This window comes from Peromyscus californicus, unplaced genomic scaffold (genome assembly GCF_007827085.1).
Source record: "Peromyscus californicus insignis strain IS unplaced genomic scaffold, ASM782708v3 Scaffold_3__1_contigs__length_106647218, whole genome shotgun sequence".
NCBI classification, from domain to species: Eukaryota; Metazoa; Chordata; class Mammalia; order Rodentia; family Cricetidae; genus Peromyscus; species Peromyscus californicus.
In genome coordinates this window covers 93,446,946-93,465,446 of record NW_026294551.1, presented here as the reverse complement: position 1 = coordinate 93,465,446, position 18,501 = coordinate 93,446,946, and the positions used below count along the sequence as shown (strand labels likewise).

General features: G+C 43.0%; 1 protein-coding gene across 1 annotated transcript in view; it reads left to right on the top strand.

Annotated features, from left to right (window-relative positions):
- Dock2 (dedicator of cytokinesis 2) overlaps positions 1–18,501 on the top strand; it is a 419,530-nt gene that overhangs the window by 173,158 nt on the left and 227,871 nt on the right. The gene's annotated exons all lie outside the window — the stretch shown is intronic.

Here is an 18,501-nt window from a genome sequence, read left to right as displayed (position 1 = left end):
CTCTTCCTGGAGCTGGAGAGATGGCTCAGGGGTTAAGAGCACTAGCTGCTCTTCCAGAGGTCCTGAGTTTAATTCCTAGCAACCACATGGTGGCTCACAACCATCTATAATATGATCTGATGCCCTTTTCTGGCATGCAGGTATATATGCAGAGCGCTTATACATAAAATAAAAATAAATACAATTAAACAAAAAAAAGACTTCCTGCCTCAGCCAATTTCCCAGGCCCATGCTCCAGAGAAAGGGTGTGGTGTGCGACTGTGGGAGGGACAAGGCTGAAACTGTGAAGCCAATGTGCATTTGATTGTCATTGTCCAGTCATCCAGGGACAGACTTGGAACCTAAAGGAAATGTCTCAATGGAGTGCTGGAGGCGTCTGAAGGACAGACCCTAGAAAGAGTGATGCAGGCTGAGAAGCAGTGCTGAGACACAGCTCAGACTTGCTGAGACCTCAAGAGAGAGGAACAGGTTATTGCTTGGTTTGGCCTAAGTTTGTGTGGGAAGATCTCAATGTGCCCTGCCCTTATGTGGGACTGTGCTCAGAAGACTTAGATCCAAACAGTCAAGAAGTCTTTCCTGAGTATTTATGTAAACATTGCTCCTCACCACTTTCTCTTCCTGCAAAGTGTTGCTAGAGTTTTCCTGACTGGCCCACAGTCAGAACAAATCTCTCTCACCTGCCAGTCCCACAGCCTCTCAAACCCGACCAAGTAAACACAGAGACTTACATTGGTTTCAAACTGTATGGCTGTGGCAGGCTTCTTGCTAACTGTTCCTACAGCTTAAATTAATCCATTTCCATAAATCTATACCTTGCCACATGGCTCGTGGCTTACCGGCATCTTCACATGCTGTTTCTCATCGTGGCGGCTGGCAGTGTCTCTCTGACTCAGCCTTCCACTTCCCAGCTTTATTCTCCTCCTTGCCCCGCCTACACTTCCTGCCTAGCCAACGGCCAATCAGTGTTTTATTTATTGACTAATTAGCAACACATTTGCCATACAGAACTTCCCACAGCACTTCCCCCTTTTTTTTTTTTTTTCAAAAAGGAAGGTTTTAACCTTAACAAAGTAAAATTACATATAATTTGGGAATTTGGGCGTAGCTTCTCTTACTACTTCCTGCTGGAGGGGGGCGCTGTATCTTATGGGGAAACAAAGAAAATTTTAGGATTATGGAATAGTCCATGAGGCTGTATCGTCTGAGCCAGATGCCTTCAAACCGTTCTGGATGTTGGATCATCTGGGCCATGGTGTCATCGGAGACCTTTCAGGGGGTCTTGGCTGGTCAAACCTGATGTGTCTTAATCTGGAACAAATCCATAGCCTCTGGCTTTCTGTGGAAACAAAAGCAGAGTCTCCTTTCCAAAGTAACATATCCTTATATCCAAATTTTGAAGTCAAGGTACCTTTAAAATATACATTTTGGCATAACTCAACAGCTTTTACAATCAAATGTTTTTCTGCAGTTAAAAGTCCCAAAGACAACACAATGCAGATTCTCTGTGTAATATCCATTTTTACATGGCTTATTTTTTATACTACCTTTACTGTCTTTTTAAAGACTTTATTTTTTAAAACTATGTATTTGTTTCTATAACTCTATATATCATCTTTTTTGTCTCTTTCAAGCCTACGTATCTTTTACACACATTGCAAACTATTACATCTGAATCTGTCTTATTGTGAATCTCTTGCTTTAAACTGCAGCAGCTGTGGCTGCTGGTTCCGCCCACCTCAGCTTCCCAACATGGCAGTGGTTTACCGCCAGCTCTGGGAGCTATCGTGGGTCTATGCTTTTATCCAAGCAGCAAGTAGCCCAGAAACCCTTTTTTGTTTTGCACTAGCAAAGGCTAAATCCACCATGTAGCTTAATGTGCCACTTGCAGAGGCCTCATTCCCGCCATACTGCAGGTCGAGCACGCACTCTAGGAACCCACCAGTAGCTCAAACAGGCAGCTGCTGCTCATTTGAGAGAGACAATTAGGAACTGTTTTTAGCTCCATTTTAGAATCTTTTTTTCTCAGTTTTTAGGTGGAAACTCTTGCCACCACGTTGGACGCCATTTGTTGCTAGAGTTTTCCTGACTGGCCCACAGTCAGAACAAATCTCTCTCACCTGCCAGTCCCACAGCCTCTCAAACCCGACCAAGTAAACACAGAGACTTACATTGGTTTCAAACTGTATGGCTGTGGCAGGCTTCTTGCTAACTGTTCCTACAGCTTAAATTAATCCATTTCCATAAATCTATACCTTGCCACATGGCTCGTGGCTTACCGGCATCTTCACATGCTGTTTCTCATCGTGGCGGCTGGCAGTGTCTCTCTGACTCAGCCTTCCACTTCCCAGCTTTATTCTCCTCCTTGCCCCGCCTACACTTCCTGCCTAGCCAACGGCCAATCAGTGTTTTATTTATTGACTAATTAGCAACACATTTGCCATACAGAACTTCCCACAGCAGCAAAGTCCTCAGAGAAGAGCTTTCTGGATGAACTCTCTTCTGTGGTTTAAACCTTCGAAGGGTGATGTTTCTGTACTGCTTAGATCTCGTAGTCAGCCACAATGATCAACCTCCCTATTGTGATTTCTCTTATTTCTTCCTTCTGTCCTTACCATCCTAATTAACAGTCTTCTGATCACTGGGTGAGAGCAGATCTTGCTTCATTTATTCACTCATCTATCATTCATTCATTTACTCAGGAAATACATGAAGTGCACAAGTGTGTACTAGGCACTGGGGATACAGAGCATGAAATGGTTCCTCAGGAATGTCATTATAGAAATGTAAATAAGCAGCCGGGCGGTGGTGGCGCACGCCTTTAATCCCAGCACTCGGGAGGCAGAGCCAGGTGGATCTCTGTGAGTTCGAGGCCAGCCTGGGCTACCAAGTGAGTTCCAGGAAAGGAGCAAAGCTACACAGAGAAACCCTGTCTCGAAAAAAAAAAAGAAAGAAATGTAAATAAGCAACTGGAATATGCAGGCTTAGCATCTGTAATTTGAAATCCCAACTCTGAAATGCCCCCAGAATGAAAACTTCAAAGTGCTACCTGTTAAGGACACAGGTAGAAAGTTCTAGTCCTTGAAATTTTGTTTCATGCCCAAATTAATATTATTACCAATTATTTATTATATAATAGATGATCCTTAAATTATGACCATTTTGGTTAAAAAGTTTATACTCTGGTTAATAAAATAATTTTCATTCTATATATCTTAATAAAATTACCTAAAATTATTTTCATACGATATATCTAAAGTATGTGTGAAAAAGAGAAGAGTTTCATGCTTAGACATGGGTCCCAAACACAAGATATGTCATTGAATATATGGAATTAACATGTCTTTAAAATCGAAAAACAACTTGTAATGTCATAGCTAAACGATATGATGCTAAATGTACTAGATCTCCCAAGGAGTGACTAAGTGTGTGTGTGGGAGCACTAGTGTATGGGGGGTTCATCTAGGGAGCATTCACAAAGAAAGTGAAACTTCAGCTGGTGTTCAAAGGTTAAAAATAATTATGACTCTTGCTATTTACTGTTTGCTGGGCACTGTGGAAAATGCAATGCATGCAGTCTTATTAATCTGCTCCTAAGCAGTAAGGTTTGTTATTCCCATTTCATGAAAAACATTGAAATTCATAATCCATTAATATTTAAGGCTAGACAAAGTAATTCAAGCTAAGATTCATCAGACTATGTGGTCTGTGTAATCATGGATGTGAAGACACAAGGGAATGCCATTTCCTCCTTTCCACATCCTTGTTTCATGGCAAGAGAAGATGGACCCCGAGAGCTTGAATACAACAGTCCTTCCTGACATGAGACCAGGCTGATAGTGTTTCTCAGTACATCTGCCTGCAGCTGTTGAGCTGGCGCTGGGCTTTGCCATTTAATCTTTATTGTTAAGTGTGTGTGTGTGTGTGTGTGTGTGTGTGTGTGTGTGTGTGTGTGTGTGTGTGTGTGTGTGGCTGGTCTTACAGTGTAAGGACATGGGAGCTGGCTCTTCATTTCTTTAGAACTATCTGAATGAATGTTTCTGTTGACTAGCCAATGTGCAGTGGTTCTTTACGTTTCATAAATGCTTGGGAATTCATGGTTTGGGGAAGCACAGTTATGATGAGCATTCCTATTCCTCTTATTCCTGATGTAGGCAGTGCCCAGTTCTTTTGTACAGCAGCCGCTGAAGCTCCATCCACCTCAGGAGAATGGTGCTTCCAGCTCAGCTCTACATATTGTCATCATCATCATTTTGCAACTTCAGTAACATTACAGACCCTGCCTCCCTCCTGTGAGAGGAGGCTGCTGTCTCACCCAGCCTCAGGACTCAGGGCTTCAAAGCCTTCAGGGAGTAGGAGGCCCTTGAGTAACTCCTGGATTCAGCATGTAGGAGGTGTGCTGTCTCCTTCACAGCCCAAGTCACTTTGGTAATGAGATCTGACTAGAGATGTAGCCCACTCCTCTCTCAGGATAAGTGGTTGTCTGGTAGATGAGTTATCCAATGATATTATCACCACTGAGTCGGTGCAAGATTCTAATTTGGTAAGCTTCACACACCTCCAGTTTATGAAGGTAAAAATGTGTCTCTGCTGAACATTTTCTTCTAAGACTCTGGTTTTGAGCACACTGAGCCAGGGCTGCACATCAGAAATCCCTGACTACCTAATTGAAATCTCTCTTGTTCTAGTTGATTGTGACACTCAGGACCACTTCACCTGGGGAGATTTTGAAAGATGACAATGCTGAGCCCCAGCCCAAGCACTGTGATTTCATTGCTAAGGGACCAGAGGAGGCATTGCAGTGAGAAGTTTGCAATGAATGAATGGCCAGCCAAGGGCCATGGTTCCCCGTGCAGAAGGTCTCCATCTTAAGCTTACACCCTAGTGATCTGGAGGAACATTGAAGCATGGTTTGATCATCAGTTCTGGAGACTGGGATCTGATACCCAATTGCTTGTTTCTTTCATCAAGTGCCCAGGTGACTTCTATGCTGCTGGGCTGAAGATCATATGGGAATGTGCCCAATTTCACTTTTCTTCACTATTTCCTTGAATTAGAATGGTGGTTCTCAACCTTCCTAATGCTGTGACCCCTTAATACAGTTCCTCATGTTGTGATGACTCCCAACCATAAAATTATTTTTGTTGGTACTGCATAACTGTACTTTTGCTATTGTTACGAATCATTATGAAAAGATCTGGTAAGTGATCCCCAAAGGGGTCATGACCCATGGGTTGAGAATCACTGAACTAGAGAACTAGCTAGGCTCCTTCTCACTTCTTTACCTCCTTAATTCAAGAGCCCTATCCAATACACATTTAATGAGCCACAGGATAGCAAAGGCTCCCAACCCATTCATCCCACTCAGGAATTCATTCTGGCAGGTTAGCAGTGACATGGAGTGTGCAGAGACCCGACTTTGAAAATCCAGACATATGAACAACAGGATTTTATGCAGACATTTTCAAAAATGAAATTATGACATTTGGAGGAAAGTGGATGCAACTGGAAATCATTATGTCAAGCAAAATAAGCCAGACTCAGGAAGATGAGTGTGCACGTACTTTCTCATACATAGAACCTAAGTTTAAAATTATATATACATATGTATCACTTTACATTTATGCTTATATACGTGCTTGTAGGTTACAAAGCTAAAAAGGGGATCATGATGAGGGAGGAGAAGATCTTACGGAAATTTGGAAATAGAGAGGGTAATGGATTGTATGTAATAGGAAAGCAGATGTGATTAACTAGGGGAGGGAGAGCTGGAGATGGGAGGGCCACAGGGCAGGGCAGTGGGGGAGTGGAGCGAATGGGAACAGTATATAATAACACAGGTTTGAAGGTGAGACCCATTACTTTGTATGCTCACATACCAAATCAATTTAGAAGAGGGGAGGGAAGGAACCCAGACCACGGGATATCATGTTTGTTTTGCACAGGTGCCAACTTCCCAACACTTGGACTTTGGAAACACATTTAGAGAGCAAATGTCCTGAATTTTCCTTCTGCTACTTGGACCCGCTATCCTCATAATAGAACAGCCAGTTATTACTGATTCTTAGTTGATGCCATGCAACAATTCCTTACCAGCCCAGGCTTAGACAATGACCGCTGGCTGGAACTATTTCTGGGGAAGAACCACGTGTGTAAGTGCAGCAGTTAGAGTGTCCTGTGGGACGACAAGTTTCCCTTTGAGGCTGGCACCTGTGTTTGGAGGATGGGAAAGGATGCTTATCTTTAGTTGTCGCTGTTGGAGTAATTACAGTGCCACCCAGGAGGCCTACCAGGTTCTCTGTAAGCCTGGGTGGCTTATGACTCAGGGCAAGCTGTCTGTCTTAGCCTGGGTAGAGGGTTTTAATTATTGTCTATATAAACGATCGTGTTAAATTTCCTCACACAGCTGCCATACTTTGCCTTTGCATATGGAAGGTGCTGGCTCAGGTGAGGAAGGAGCAGCCTGGCTTCTATTCCCATTGACTTCCCTTTCTCTTTGTCACCGAGCAAGTTGGGCTGTCAGCTCCAGTGGCCCCCAAAGGTGGCTTTCCAGGGACTCATTCTGTACCTCATAGCCTTCTGAGGAATTCATACAATTGAATTTTGTACCTGAACTTGATGGAGTTTTAGGTTTTTTTTTTCTCTCTCTCTCAAACCAGGGTTTTCATTTTTACATCCTATTCCATGAGGAGAAAGGAGGGTGACCATTTTATACCTCACATAGCAACCAAGTGGGTAAAGATGAGCTTGCATTCTCAAAATGGAAAAGGGTTGTTCATACCTGAACCGTGGAGCTAGGGGTGCCTAGAATCACCAGTTAAGAAAAACGGAAGGTGTGGTGACCTATACCTTTAATCCCAGCACTGGGCAGACACAGGCAGGAGGGTCACCTGCAAGTTCAAGACCCATCTGGGATGCAAACTGAAGCCCTGTCTCAAAGTATCTTTTAAAGACGTGGTTTTTTTAGTCTATTGACTGTGCCTGGGTGTGGGCATGAAGAAGGTGTTAATGCCAGTCCAGTGCAATGTGAGCCTTTGGCTTCTCATCAGCTTCAACACTGGGATGGAGAAATTCTGCATGCGCAGCTTCTCTTACCCAGAGGGCTCTTCCAAGTCTCCATTCCTTCTCTGAGGGGAGGACCCCAAATTCCTGTCAGCTGAGGTAGATCATTGACTTTACTTTGATAAAAAGATAAAGAAATAACAGGATAAATGGGTAGATCACTGAATCTACTCTAAAAAGAAAAAGGGGAAGATATAAAAATGACAAAAAGGAAGATTACTGAATCTATTATGAAAAGAAAAAAGAGAATATGAATATGATAAGATAAAAAGGTCAATTTTTGAATCTACTTTTAAAAAGGAACTACCTGTTTTAAATAGGATAAGTAATGATATTTTTTTGTCTGAGTTTATCAAATGTTACTGGACTGGACATTGTTAATATATATAATCAAGTTTTTTGTCTGAATCTGTCAAATGTTAATGGACTAGACATTGTTAATGTAATTCTTGACTGTATATATTATATATACTTATTGGATAGTTTTTCTTGTATTAGTTATAAGCTTTTTTAAATTTTAGACAAAAAAGGGGAAATGTGTTGGTATTGTGTTCCCCAAAATATTGTGCACCCTAATAAACTTATCTGGGGTCAAAGAACAGAACAGTCACTAGATACAGAGGCTAGAAAATGATGGCATTCACACCTTTAATCCTATCACTTGGGAGGCAGAGATCCATCCAGATCTCTGTGAGTTTAAAGTCACACTGGAAACAGCCAGGCATGGCGACTCACGCCTTTAATCCCAGGAAGTGATGGCAGGAAGCAGAAAGGTATATAAGGCATGAGGACCAGGAACTAGAGCTGGTTAAGCTTTTAGGCTTTTGAGCAACAGTTCAGCTGAGATTCATTCTGGATGAAGACTCAGAGGCTTCCAGTCTGAGGAAATAGGATCAGCTGAGGAACTGGCGAGGTGAGGTAGCTGTGGCTTGTTCTGCTTCTCTGATCTTCCAGCATTCACCCCAATACCTGGCTCAGGTTTGTTTTTATTAATAAGACCCTCTAAGATTCTTGCTACAGTCAGCTTAGAGGTCTTCAGTGTTTTCTCCCTTCATCTCCACTCACCGCCATCCCCAGGTAGAATGAAAAACTTTATCTTCAATTCTGCATTTTTCCTGTGTGTTGTCTGAGATAGTCATGTACCAACTCTTTTATGTTACGTTCTTCTGCATCTCTCCCCAGCCAGGCTTGGAGCACAGACGCTCAGAGTACAAGCCTCACCCTCCATGTCACCATGGACCAGTCCCACCTCACTCCATCATTCTGCTCAAGTCCTAAGCTTCCTAATTTGTACTGTTTCCTTTCTCAGCTTCTAAGTCCTCTTAGCGTCACATGAAAGCGGCCTTTGCTCTTGCCTACCTAAATCCTACCTAAGCCTACTTCTGAAGTCACATAAACGTCACCATCCTTGGGGAACCTTCTCTAATCCTCCTCCCTCTTCTGCTGTGGTCCCGGGAGCCAGTGACCTGCTGCAGTATGTACTTGTGTGGTCATACTCTGAGGACTAGCCTGTCTGCTGCAGGGCGGAGGTGGCCTGAGGTAGAGACCAGCTATGTTGGCCTCTACGGCTGCCATCCCAGCAGTGAATGGTCCCTGAGGCTTCCCCGGGAGGAAGGTGTGCTAAGTGCTGCACATGCCTTCTCAAACAAGGAATGATGGGCCCCAAATCTCCCCACGGATGTTCTGGTGCTGGAGGGTCATTTTTCTTTGCTCTCTTTGGAGGTCATTGGCAAAGGGGTCCAATTAATCCCAGCTTCCCACTGGTCTGCATGAGACCTCCTGTTTTGTCAAAACCAATTTTTTATTCAATTGATTTTAGAGAACTTAATTGGTTTTTATTAGTGGAACAGCCAGTGTCCTTTCTCAACATTAGAAGAAATCCCACTGGGTGTGGCTGAACAGCTGGTTTGTGCAGAGTAGCCTGGGCTGCCTTGGAAACAGAATGATGCATAATGCTGGTTGTTTATTATGACACTTCTTTAAGTAAGGATTAAAATGGGGTGGGGTGGGAACTTCTATGAAAACTCACACTTAGCTGAGCCCTTTCCAGTTGGTTTTTCTGACTCTCCTAGTTTTTTTTTTGTTGTTGTTGTTTTGTTTGGGGGAAAAAAGGTCTCTTTAGGGATTATTATTATTATTATTATTACACTGCACTTAGTATTGTTGACTGTTTGGCATGCTCTATTGGGCTCCAGGCAGGAGCCTGGTTCTGACCAATGGCCTTCTTTATTTCCACCTAATAATTCTTACATTTTTATCCTCATTTTCTATTCCCACTTCTCAGAGAACCCAGAGCTCCGGGCAACCTGCCTGGAAGAGGGTCAAAAGAGGCCACTGCTGCCTTTTGCCATTACCATCTAATTCCCTGGAATCAATACCACCCCGCCAAAGCAGCAAGGGTTTCTTCTAACCTACCTGCCCCCTTCCCAGTATTCAAATTAAAGACACGGAGACAAGGTTTGTTGAAATTCTTTTGTCTGTGGGGCATTCCATAGAGCAGCGCATGGTGGCCAGACTCCAAGCTGAACACTTGGGAACCCCGGTGCCTCTTCCCCCTCACTCTTCTTCCACTTCCTTGGTATGAAATGTGCCCTCCCCAGGCTGCTGCAACGGCTGTCCTGAAAGGATAACACAACTCTTGTTTATCTGTGTCTGTCACGTGCTGAAATGGGGTTCATGATGCTCCTTATGCTACCGAGGAAGCTAAGCCTCGGAGAGCAGTGAGTTATCATTCCAACTATGACTCCACCAGGAGGAAAATTCTCCTCTCACCCCCAAGTCACAGCTTATCCCTTTGCCCCCCACCACTGCACACTGACATTGCTGTTTCTCTAGTATTCTTGCCCTAGAGGTCAGTGATCGTACTTTGAAGCTTATTCCATGGATAAGCTCATGGCTTATTCCACTAGTGTTTGGACTGTTCTTAGTATATGCAACATGGTGCCACCCACTAGGTTAGGAAGGAAGTCCTACCTTTGCTTTTTATCTGGAGTCCTGGAAAACCATCAAAGAGCTCATTAAAAATGGGACACAATCCCCAGCAGGGTCTGGATTACAGTAATGAATGCCTGTGGAAAGAGCCAGCATATTCCAGGCCTATAACCTGCTCTCTGTGATGCTTTCCTTGGTGTCCCCTGTTCCTCCTGTGCTCCTACACTATTGCAAGCTGCTTTGAAAACAAACCTAGAATCCTTTTAAGGTCAGCAAAAGGGCCAAGCAGCCTGATGTGGGAATGTCAGACAGGGACTGAGCCCAGGGAAAACTGTAGCCCTATTAGCCTGGCAGGCGAGCTCCAAGCCAGAACTGGTGGTGGCAGATGTTTTGGTCCCTCTCTGGCTGGTAGGAGGCTTGCCAAGGAGCAGCAGATGTTGCTTCTGGGTACAGCTTTCGGTGGCAGGGCTCAGTCCATCGGGGGATCCTAGAGGGAAATGTCATGCTGCTTTTCAAGGGCTCCTTTGGAGCATTCCAGATCCCCTGGGCCTTATGAAAACCGTTGTACCAATTGTGATATCTTGGAATTCACTTATACCAATTCCCGGGTGTCAGAGGTTGACTTCTTAGGAATTTTATGAGACAATTGCTAAGTAACTGCCTTGATTAAACATTTATTTAAGTCTGTAATTAAATGGGTCACATTAAAATCAAAAGTAGTAGATACTCAAAGCATTCCTAATTAGCTTGTAAGGTTTTATTCTTACCTATGCACTTAAAATTATTTATACCTATTGTATCTGAGTGGCAGAAATTCGATGGAATGTTTGGTTATTGTGCCTAGAAATCAACCAGGAAGAAAGTGTTTAAAACAAACAAACAAACAAACAAAGAGGTGGGAGTAAACATGTAAACATTCTATATCATGGCCAGCATTTGAAACTACGTTTCCCAGGGAAGCAGTTCACAAAAGTCTACTTTTATACCACTGCCAAGGATCCAGATGGGTTACCCCAAGCCAGAAAACCCTCAAAGCCTGTGGGTGCTGCCTAGGTGCTGCCATTCTGACACCAGTGGCTCTGAATCTGATGGTGTGCTGTGGTCCTCATGGGATTGGTGGGAAAGATTGCCTTCTGGGGATGTATTGATTTGAAGACAAACTGAACATCCAACCTTAGGCCAGGGAGGGGACACATGGCTCATTTCTTGTGACAGTGCATATTGATTGGTGATAGCTTCTTCCCCAAGAGTGCTGAGGATTTTGAAGTGTTGTGTAGGCCACTGCAAAAAAAAAAAAAAAAAAAAAAAAAAAAGAGCCTAGAGCGTGCGGAAGGAGCGGGGACAGTGGATTTGCTACATCTCCTCTAGAGGTCTGATCCTATGGCTGTGGGAAAGGCAGCTTTGATTGGGGATTATCTTTACCCTTAATGACAATGTAGAAATTGATCTTTTGATTAAGTGAGCACCAGTGAATTCATTGTTAACAGGAAGAGCCAACAATGGGTCCTAAAGAAATGAGCAAAAGTATGAGAAGCAGAATATTTGAGGAGTCTTGAAGCGTTTTCCCGTAAGTGTCTATTTTTTTAATGGTAGGGAGAAGCGCTAACTTCAGAGTGGAGGGACCAGACAGACATGACTAGTAGAAAACAAACCTGAAGGACCAGACAGACATGATTAGTAGAAAACAAACTCTGGCTCCAGTTTTTCTTATAGTACTCTGGGAACACGGGACACTTTTGAGTCCAGGTTGGAGGGATGAGTCCCCACAGACTAGGAAAGCAATAATTCATGCAACAAACACCAACTTGGTATCCCCTCACTCTGACCCTGTCTACCTGGAGGTAGAGTGCTATCCCTCAGTCCTTGTCTGTCCAACTTCTGGAGCTAGTTGCTTTACTTGAGCTTCTGACTGTTAGATAACTTGGGGTTACCTAACATCCTCCTTTGATTCAATTGATATCCTGGAGCAGCTCCCAGGACTCAGGGAGACTCTTGTGTTTACTGGCTTATTAAAAGAGATGATGGATTCATATGGGGGACCTATGGGAAATTCATTATGGTCCCCCACTCTAAGATAGGAATATTGGGGAGTGTGGTGGTTTGAATGAGAATGGCCCCATAAGCTCATGTACCTGATGCACAGCACTAGAGAGTAACTGAGAAAGGGAGGTTTGGAGTTTCCGGGACCAGTCTCTGAAAAGAGGGAGCCTAGATTCTGTGCCCTGACTGATGGAGGAAACCACAGCTGAAAACCACCCAATTCATATCATATTATTGTACATGATATTCATCAAGTGAAGAAGGAGGGATTACAGGCAGGGAAACGGACTAGCCAATATCACGTGCCTTGCTGTAGGATACACTGAGAAAGGCATATCACTTCTCTGGGAGCCTTGCCCAGACAACCTTCACCTAACAGCAAGCTAGTAAAGGAGACTAGGCTGAGGAGGACAAAGTCATTGCTAGATTAGTGTCTACAGAAGTTGAGTTCCCAAAGTTGGTGAAGGTTGAGGTACTGGCACAGATTGGAGAGGCTTTAAGGAACAGTCACCATGGGCCCTTGAGTGGCCTCTTGGGCCAGAAAATGAACATTTAGAGCAATAATGGGAAAGATTACAGCAAAACCTACAGTTAGATAATAGTACCCTCTTTGTACAACATCTTAGAGGGGGTACTGGGCCAAGGTGAGAGAGAAACTCTATTTGTAACTTTTCTGTAAACCTAATGTTATTTCCAAATGGAAACATTTTAAATGTATAAGTATTTAAGTGGTGACTCATTACAGACGAGGAGCCCAGAGAGTAGGGCTTCAGGTCACCTGTCCCAGTGTGGTAGATAAAGGCTTTCTCTGTTTGTAGGTTAAAAACAACAGAATCTACTACCCAAGGGCAAACCTTATTAGGGACTGCATTAGCAAATGGCCATTGGCTACTGAGATCATGAGGGGGCCAATGGAGTTTCCTAGTGATGCACAGTTAGGTAGCGGATTAGAGAACACTTACCCAAGACTGAGCTGGGACCAGTGACTTGAGGTACATATGACTACTGCCTGTTCCCGACTTCCCATGCTGCAGCATGTCACATGGGCTATTTGACAGCCACATCTGTACTGCAATTCCTAAGCAAGAATGTTCAGCTTGAATGCTACCTGCTGTTTGCCTGACAGACTCAGAAAATGGGGGATTTGGCTTCATTTTCCAGATGGTCATTGGGTCATTTGTTCTTCGGAGATCTACTTAGAAAATAAGAAGACAGCCTTTGGTGATGTTTGACTAGGACTCCCCGATAAAGTTAATAATCCAACATGCTCTGTCTCATCAGCACCATCTCACAATGCTTCCTGAAGTGTTCCGTGCTGTTTTTAATCTCCCATGACCAAAGTTTGAAAGACTTCTTTGCCTACAGCCACGGTGGGCTCTCCACCTCTACTCCCCTCTTTCCTCAGCCCCTCTCCCTTCTGGTGTCTCTAGCGTCAAGGACAGTGAGACAGAAGTGAGCCACATGCCTGGGGATGTGAAGTGTAAGCAGGCACCAGAATTCGATAGCCTAGAAAAAGTGCGGTGTGGCGGCACACTCCTATAACCTCAGCACTTGAGAGACTGAGGCAAGAGAATCACTACAAGTTTCAAGCCAGCCTGAGCTCAGAGAGAGACCCTATTTCAAAAACACACACCAAAAGTAAAAAACAACTTTTAAAAGAAAAAAATCTTAAATATTGATACAACAGTTAAAACATCAGTATTAACAGTATTTTTTATCATGCATTTTTTCTTACTTTTAAATTAAAAAAAATAGTACATTAGATTTTGTTTTCCTTGACTATAGATTTTTTTATAGGCACACTTCAACTTCTCCCAGTAGATGAATGCCTCACTCACCTTTTTCTCTCACCCTTGTGAAAAAGACAAAATAACTTCTCCCCTGTAATACCAAAGTGGAGCTGTAACACACACATGAGTATGGAAGAGGTCTGCACACAGGGAGCCCTTGCACAAAGGCCCTGCTTGGAAAGAGCTGCCATGTACACTAAGCCTTCAGTGGCTGGCCACTCGCTTCCTAAAAATGTATATTTTGCATAATACCTGAATTACATCTCCCCCCACCACTTGGAGGATGAGTCAAAACCTCCCTCAGTAGCAGAATGAGTATTGGCCATGCATGGTCCCACTAGTTACTGTGGGACACAGGACTTTGATGGCTCAGTGGGTATAAATGTAAATCCTGAACTGAAGCGTATGAAAGGGTGAAGAGTGTGTGTGTGTATGTGTGTGTGTGTGTGTGTGTGTGTGTGTGTGTGTGTGTGTGTGTGTGTGAGTGCTTTTGAGCCATCCCTCTGTCTACAAGGCCTCAGCTGTCACATACCATCTGGGGACAGTAGCCAGAGACTACAACAGGGGAACGTCAGCAAACGGACATTTTCTCAGGGATGTGCCGGAGATAAACACAACTGATCCAGGAGCCCAGATTGGAAAGGAGCTTTAATCCCTGAAGTTTCTCTGAGCAACCTGGCATGCTAACCTCCTCTGTGATTCTCTGTTCTCCTGTCTCCTACCTGGAATCCAAGTTCTGCACACAGCTTTTTCCTCTCTTTCCTGCTGTTTGTAACTGGCATTTTCATCCTAACAGCCTCTCCTCCTCCTGTGCCATCTATCCTGTCTTTTGAATACCCTGAAAGGCACTTTCCTTTTTTTTTTTTTTGCCAGTCCTAAAAGCCTTCAGCAGGTGATGCACACCTTGTATCTAGCCCACAAATAGATCTTGTTTTGTTTGTGAAATTATTCAACAAAAGCCACAGTCCCACTTCTTGTTGTTGTTTTCTGGGTGACTGGATTCACCCTTTGAATGATCTGCCTTTCCCATGTAGATATCTGGATTGTGACCCCTCAGAGGTGGCCCTCGCCTTTCCTGACAGGCCTAATCCAGTTTCCTCGTCCATTAGGAAACCCTCTGATGTTCCTCTCACCATTTTGTAGTCATCTCTACTGCCTGCTGATAGCACTGCAGCATGCTCCAATTCAGAGAGTGATCGTGTGTGGTTTTACACTTGTTCATGTTTCAAATTCTGGCACATGTGGGGACAACTACATACGTCTTGTTATTTCCCCTTTCACTAAAGTGACATCTTTCTATACAACCACTCACTGAATGTTAATTAAGCAGCTACTGTTTGTCAGACAGCATGCTGAGCATTAGGAATGGGAAGGCAATGAAGATGAGCTGCCCCAGAGATTGCATTTCCCAGTATCCTCCAGCTTCAGTCTCTAGTACCAAGTCTACTAATATGTCTGAGAGGGCTTTATCACTGGCCTAGAACCATGGCTAGTACCTGTCTATAGTGAGTTTTGCTCTGAGCATTTAAGCATGGCAGTCTTTTGAAGCCCACGGTCAGTTTTTTTCACTGTCTGATCCACCAAGCCTATTCCAAATACTGGTATCCCGCTTGTCTCTTGAAAATGTGACATAGACTTTCATTTACTAAAAGTACTCTTTTTTTTTTTTAACTCGGTGCTGGAAATTGAACTCAGGTCCTCTGGATGAGCAGCCAGTGCTCTTAACCTCTGAGCCATCTCTCCAGCCCCCAAAAGTACTTTTCTAAAGGATCCTATATCAGGTCTGTAGACTTCACAAGGGAACAGCTAAGCCAACCCCATGTTTCTCCTGTATGTCTACACTTCTTGACATAGTTCCAAATTTTAAGCAGACACCGCATAATGAATCTCTGTTGTTTGATTGATCTTTCCATCTTCAATTAGTCGACTTCCTAGAAAGTCATGCTGACACTGATTTTATATTTGATGCTCAGCAGAACCTAATGAGAAAGGTAAATCTGCTGCCACTGCATTAAATGCTACATAAAAAGCAGGGACCAACCTTGAGTGTGGCAGTGACCCCAAAAGTTGTTGAGCCCTCAGTTTAGAGCACTGCAAACATTTCTCATCGAGATCATATGTCATCTCAGACTGGCTGTTCAGGCATGCTTAACTCACTGAGTAACTGAACTCTGAGGCTGGGATTAGAGGCTCCCATTCCCTCCTCATCTAAACAGTGCATGGATCCTGCGTCACACTACTACATGTGGCATGCACATCACATTTGGCTTGCCTTTACCATGTCTGCTTTCCCAACAGACAACAAACCCAGGAGCACAAAGACTGCGTTTCTCCTGTTCACTCTCACATCCTTATACAACACAAAACACATATTGAATAGTCAGTACGTATTTGGTTTGTATTGAGTTAAATTCTAGTTCAAAGGTCAAGGATGTTGGGGATGCATTTCAGTCCAGTGTCACCACAAACCAGCTGTGGGATCTTGATGAAAACTTCGAATTTCTTTGAATTTGTCAACAGTAACTATGAAGTTGCTGACAGTAGTACTTAATGTGGTTCCTCTTTCCCTCCCTTTTACTGGAGTGCAACTCCTCAAAAATGTGTATGATACTTCCCCAGGGAAGAGCCCCCCCGATTGGTTATCTAATACCAAGTGGTCAGTCCTGAGATTATGCACATAAAAGTAACATTATACATACTGAGCAGATTTTATTTATATATTTAGGGGCATATATACATATACATATATATGAAATAACAAAGAAAAATCCAAGGATTTGAATGAGAGCAGGAGGGTTGCGTGGGAGACGATGGAGGGAGGAAGCGGGTAAATGATGTAGTTATAGTTTAACTATCACAAAACAAGTAAATGCATTTGTTTAGTCAGCAATGTCTGTACAGTCCTAGTTGAGGTTCTGGTAGCAAGAAAAATGATGTATGATGTCAGGGCTTTCCAGCAGTCTTTAGGGACATGCGGGTTCTATTTCCAGATTTATGTCTAATAGACTCTGATTGGAGGCAGTTCACTCAAGCACATCTGCCAAAGAATATTGGATTTCATTTGTCTTCTGACTTTTTCATCTGAGTGTTGGTGACTTCAGGTGAGTGAGAGTAAACACTCAATGCTCTGGGATGCTCCCCAAAGGTTGAGATATTTGAACTCAATCTTTAGTTTTAATTATTCATATAAAGTTTATATTAAACTTCATGATAGATCCATGTATTAAAATATTAATATGCTATGCATGAATTGAATACAATATCAAGAAATTTATATACAAAATATAACAAAGAACTTTTACCTCCACCCTATGGTTAAGTGTTATGATGAACAAAATGGAGGCTTAAGTGGTCTCCAGCTACAGAGCAGTTTTGTGGCAGAGCCAGAATTTAATCTGTCTAGATCTAAACCTTTCCCCCAGCATCTCATCAAGGGTAAATAAAAACAGAGAGGCCCCTTATCTAGCCAGTGTGTTCATAAAAACACTTCTGACATATTAACTGGAAAAGCAGAATACAAATGTCTGCATGCTGCATGGAGCGTCTGCAGGCAGAAGGACTTGAGCACATCACAGAATGAGAAACTGTGAATCCAGAGCTTTCATATGTATGACTTCATTTTCATTTCTGGTAATGCTTGTACAGTAAATGATAGATGTTTTTAAAAAGAATACCCTGCATAATTTAGAGGTGTAATCTGAATGGATAAAGAGATGGCTGACTTCGCTCGATATTACAGTTTATACCACACATTTTCCCCCCGGGGGACCAGAGATGTAAGAATGCTGGCAAGGCTGATACTGTTTATGTCTCTGAAGACAAGAGTCAGAAAACCAATCTCTGCAAAAGTGAAATAGTTTTTTTCCTGTGGATAGAGCTGGTCCTTAGAGAAAAGGGGTGCCTTCATATCTGGGTGCAAGAATTACGTGATCTGAAGAAGGTCAGAGAGGAATAATTCTAATCTTCCCAAAGCACTCCCCATTTCTAATTATTAATATATTTGAAATCTGTCCTGGAAGACAATGCAACGCCACGTCTTTATAGCTGTATGGCAAAAACTGAAAATAAGGTGGTACATACAAGAAAAAGGTTGCTCTCATCTTTGATCTTAACAAATGTCTGGCATATCTATTATTTCTGCATCAAATTCTAGTTTGATGTTAAAATATCAAGTAGACTTGGGCAATCCTCTTTGTCTTATCTGCTTATTCTTTCGTTAGCCTGTCCCTACCTGTCCATCACTGATAGGTAATGGTCGTGCATTTACATATGTATTTGGTAATTACTAATATCTGCAAGTGAAACTGAAGCACTTTTGGGGAGCTCTACACATCAATTAGAGAAGCAGATATGGTTGGCTTTTATGTCCCATCCTTCCATGCTGTGTCTAATGTTAGAAAGTCAGACAGAGAAAAGCAATCCCTTGCTTTAAGAGTCCACACTATCTCGCAATATTGTTGGCTGAAACGGCAAATTCTAGGTGCTGAATTCTAACAGATGTTGTTCTGACCATCTCACTTGAATAGAGGTTGTGGGGGAACATCAGCCTGGCATCCAGGTAGCTTTGAAAGGACCCAAAATCACCTCAGATCTCAGGAAGTAGAACACAAGAGGCAGATAACTACTTCCAAACACTGAATACTCCTCCCCAAGAAACCCATAATGTTCTTCCAGGAATGAA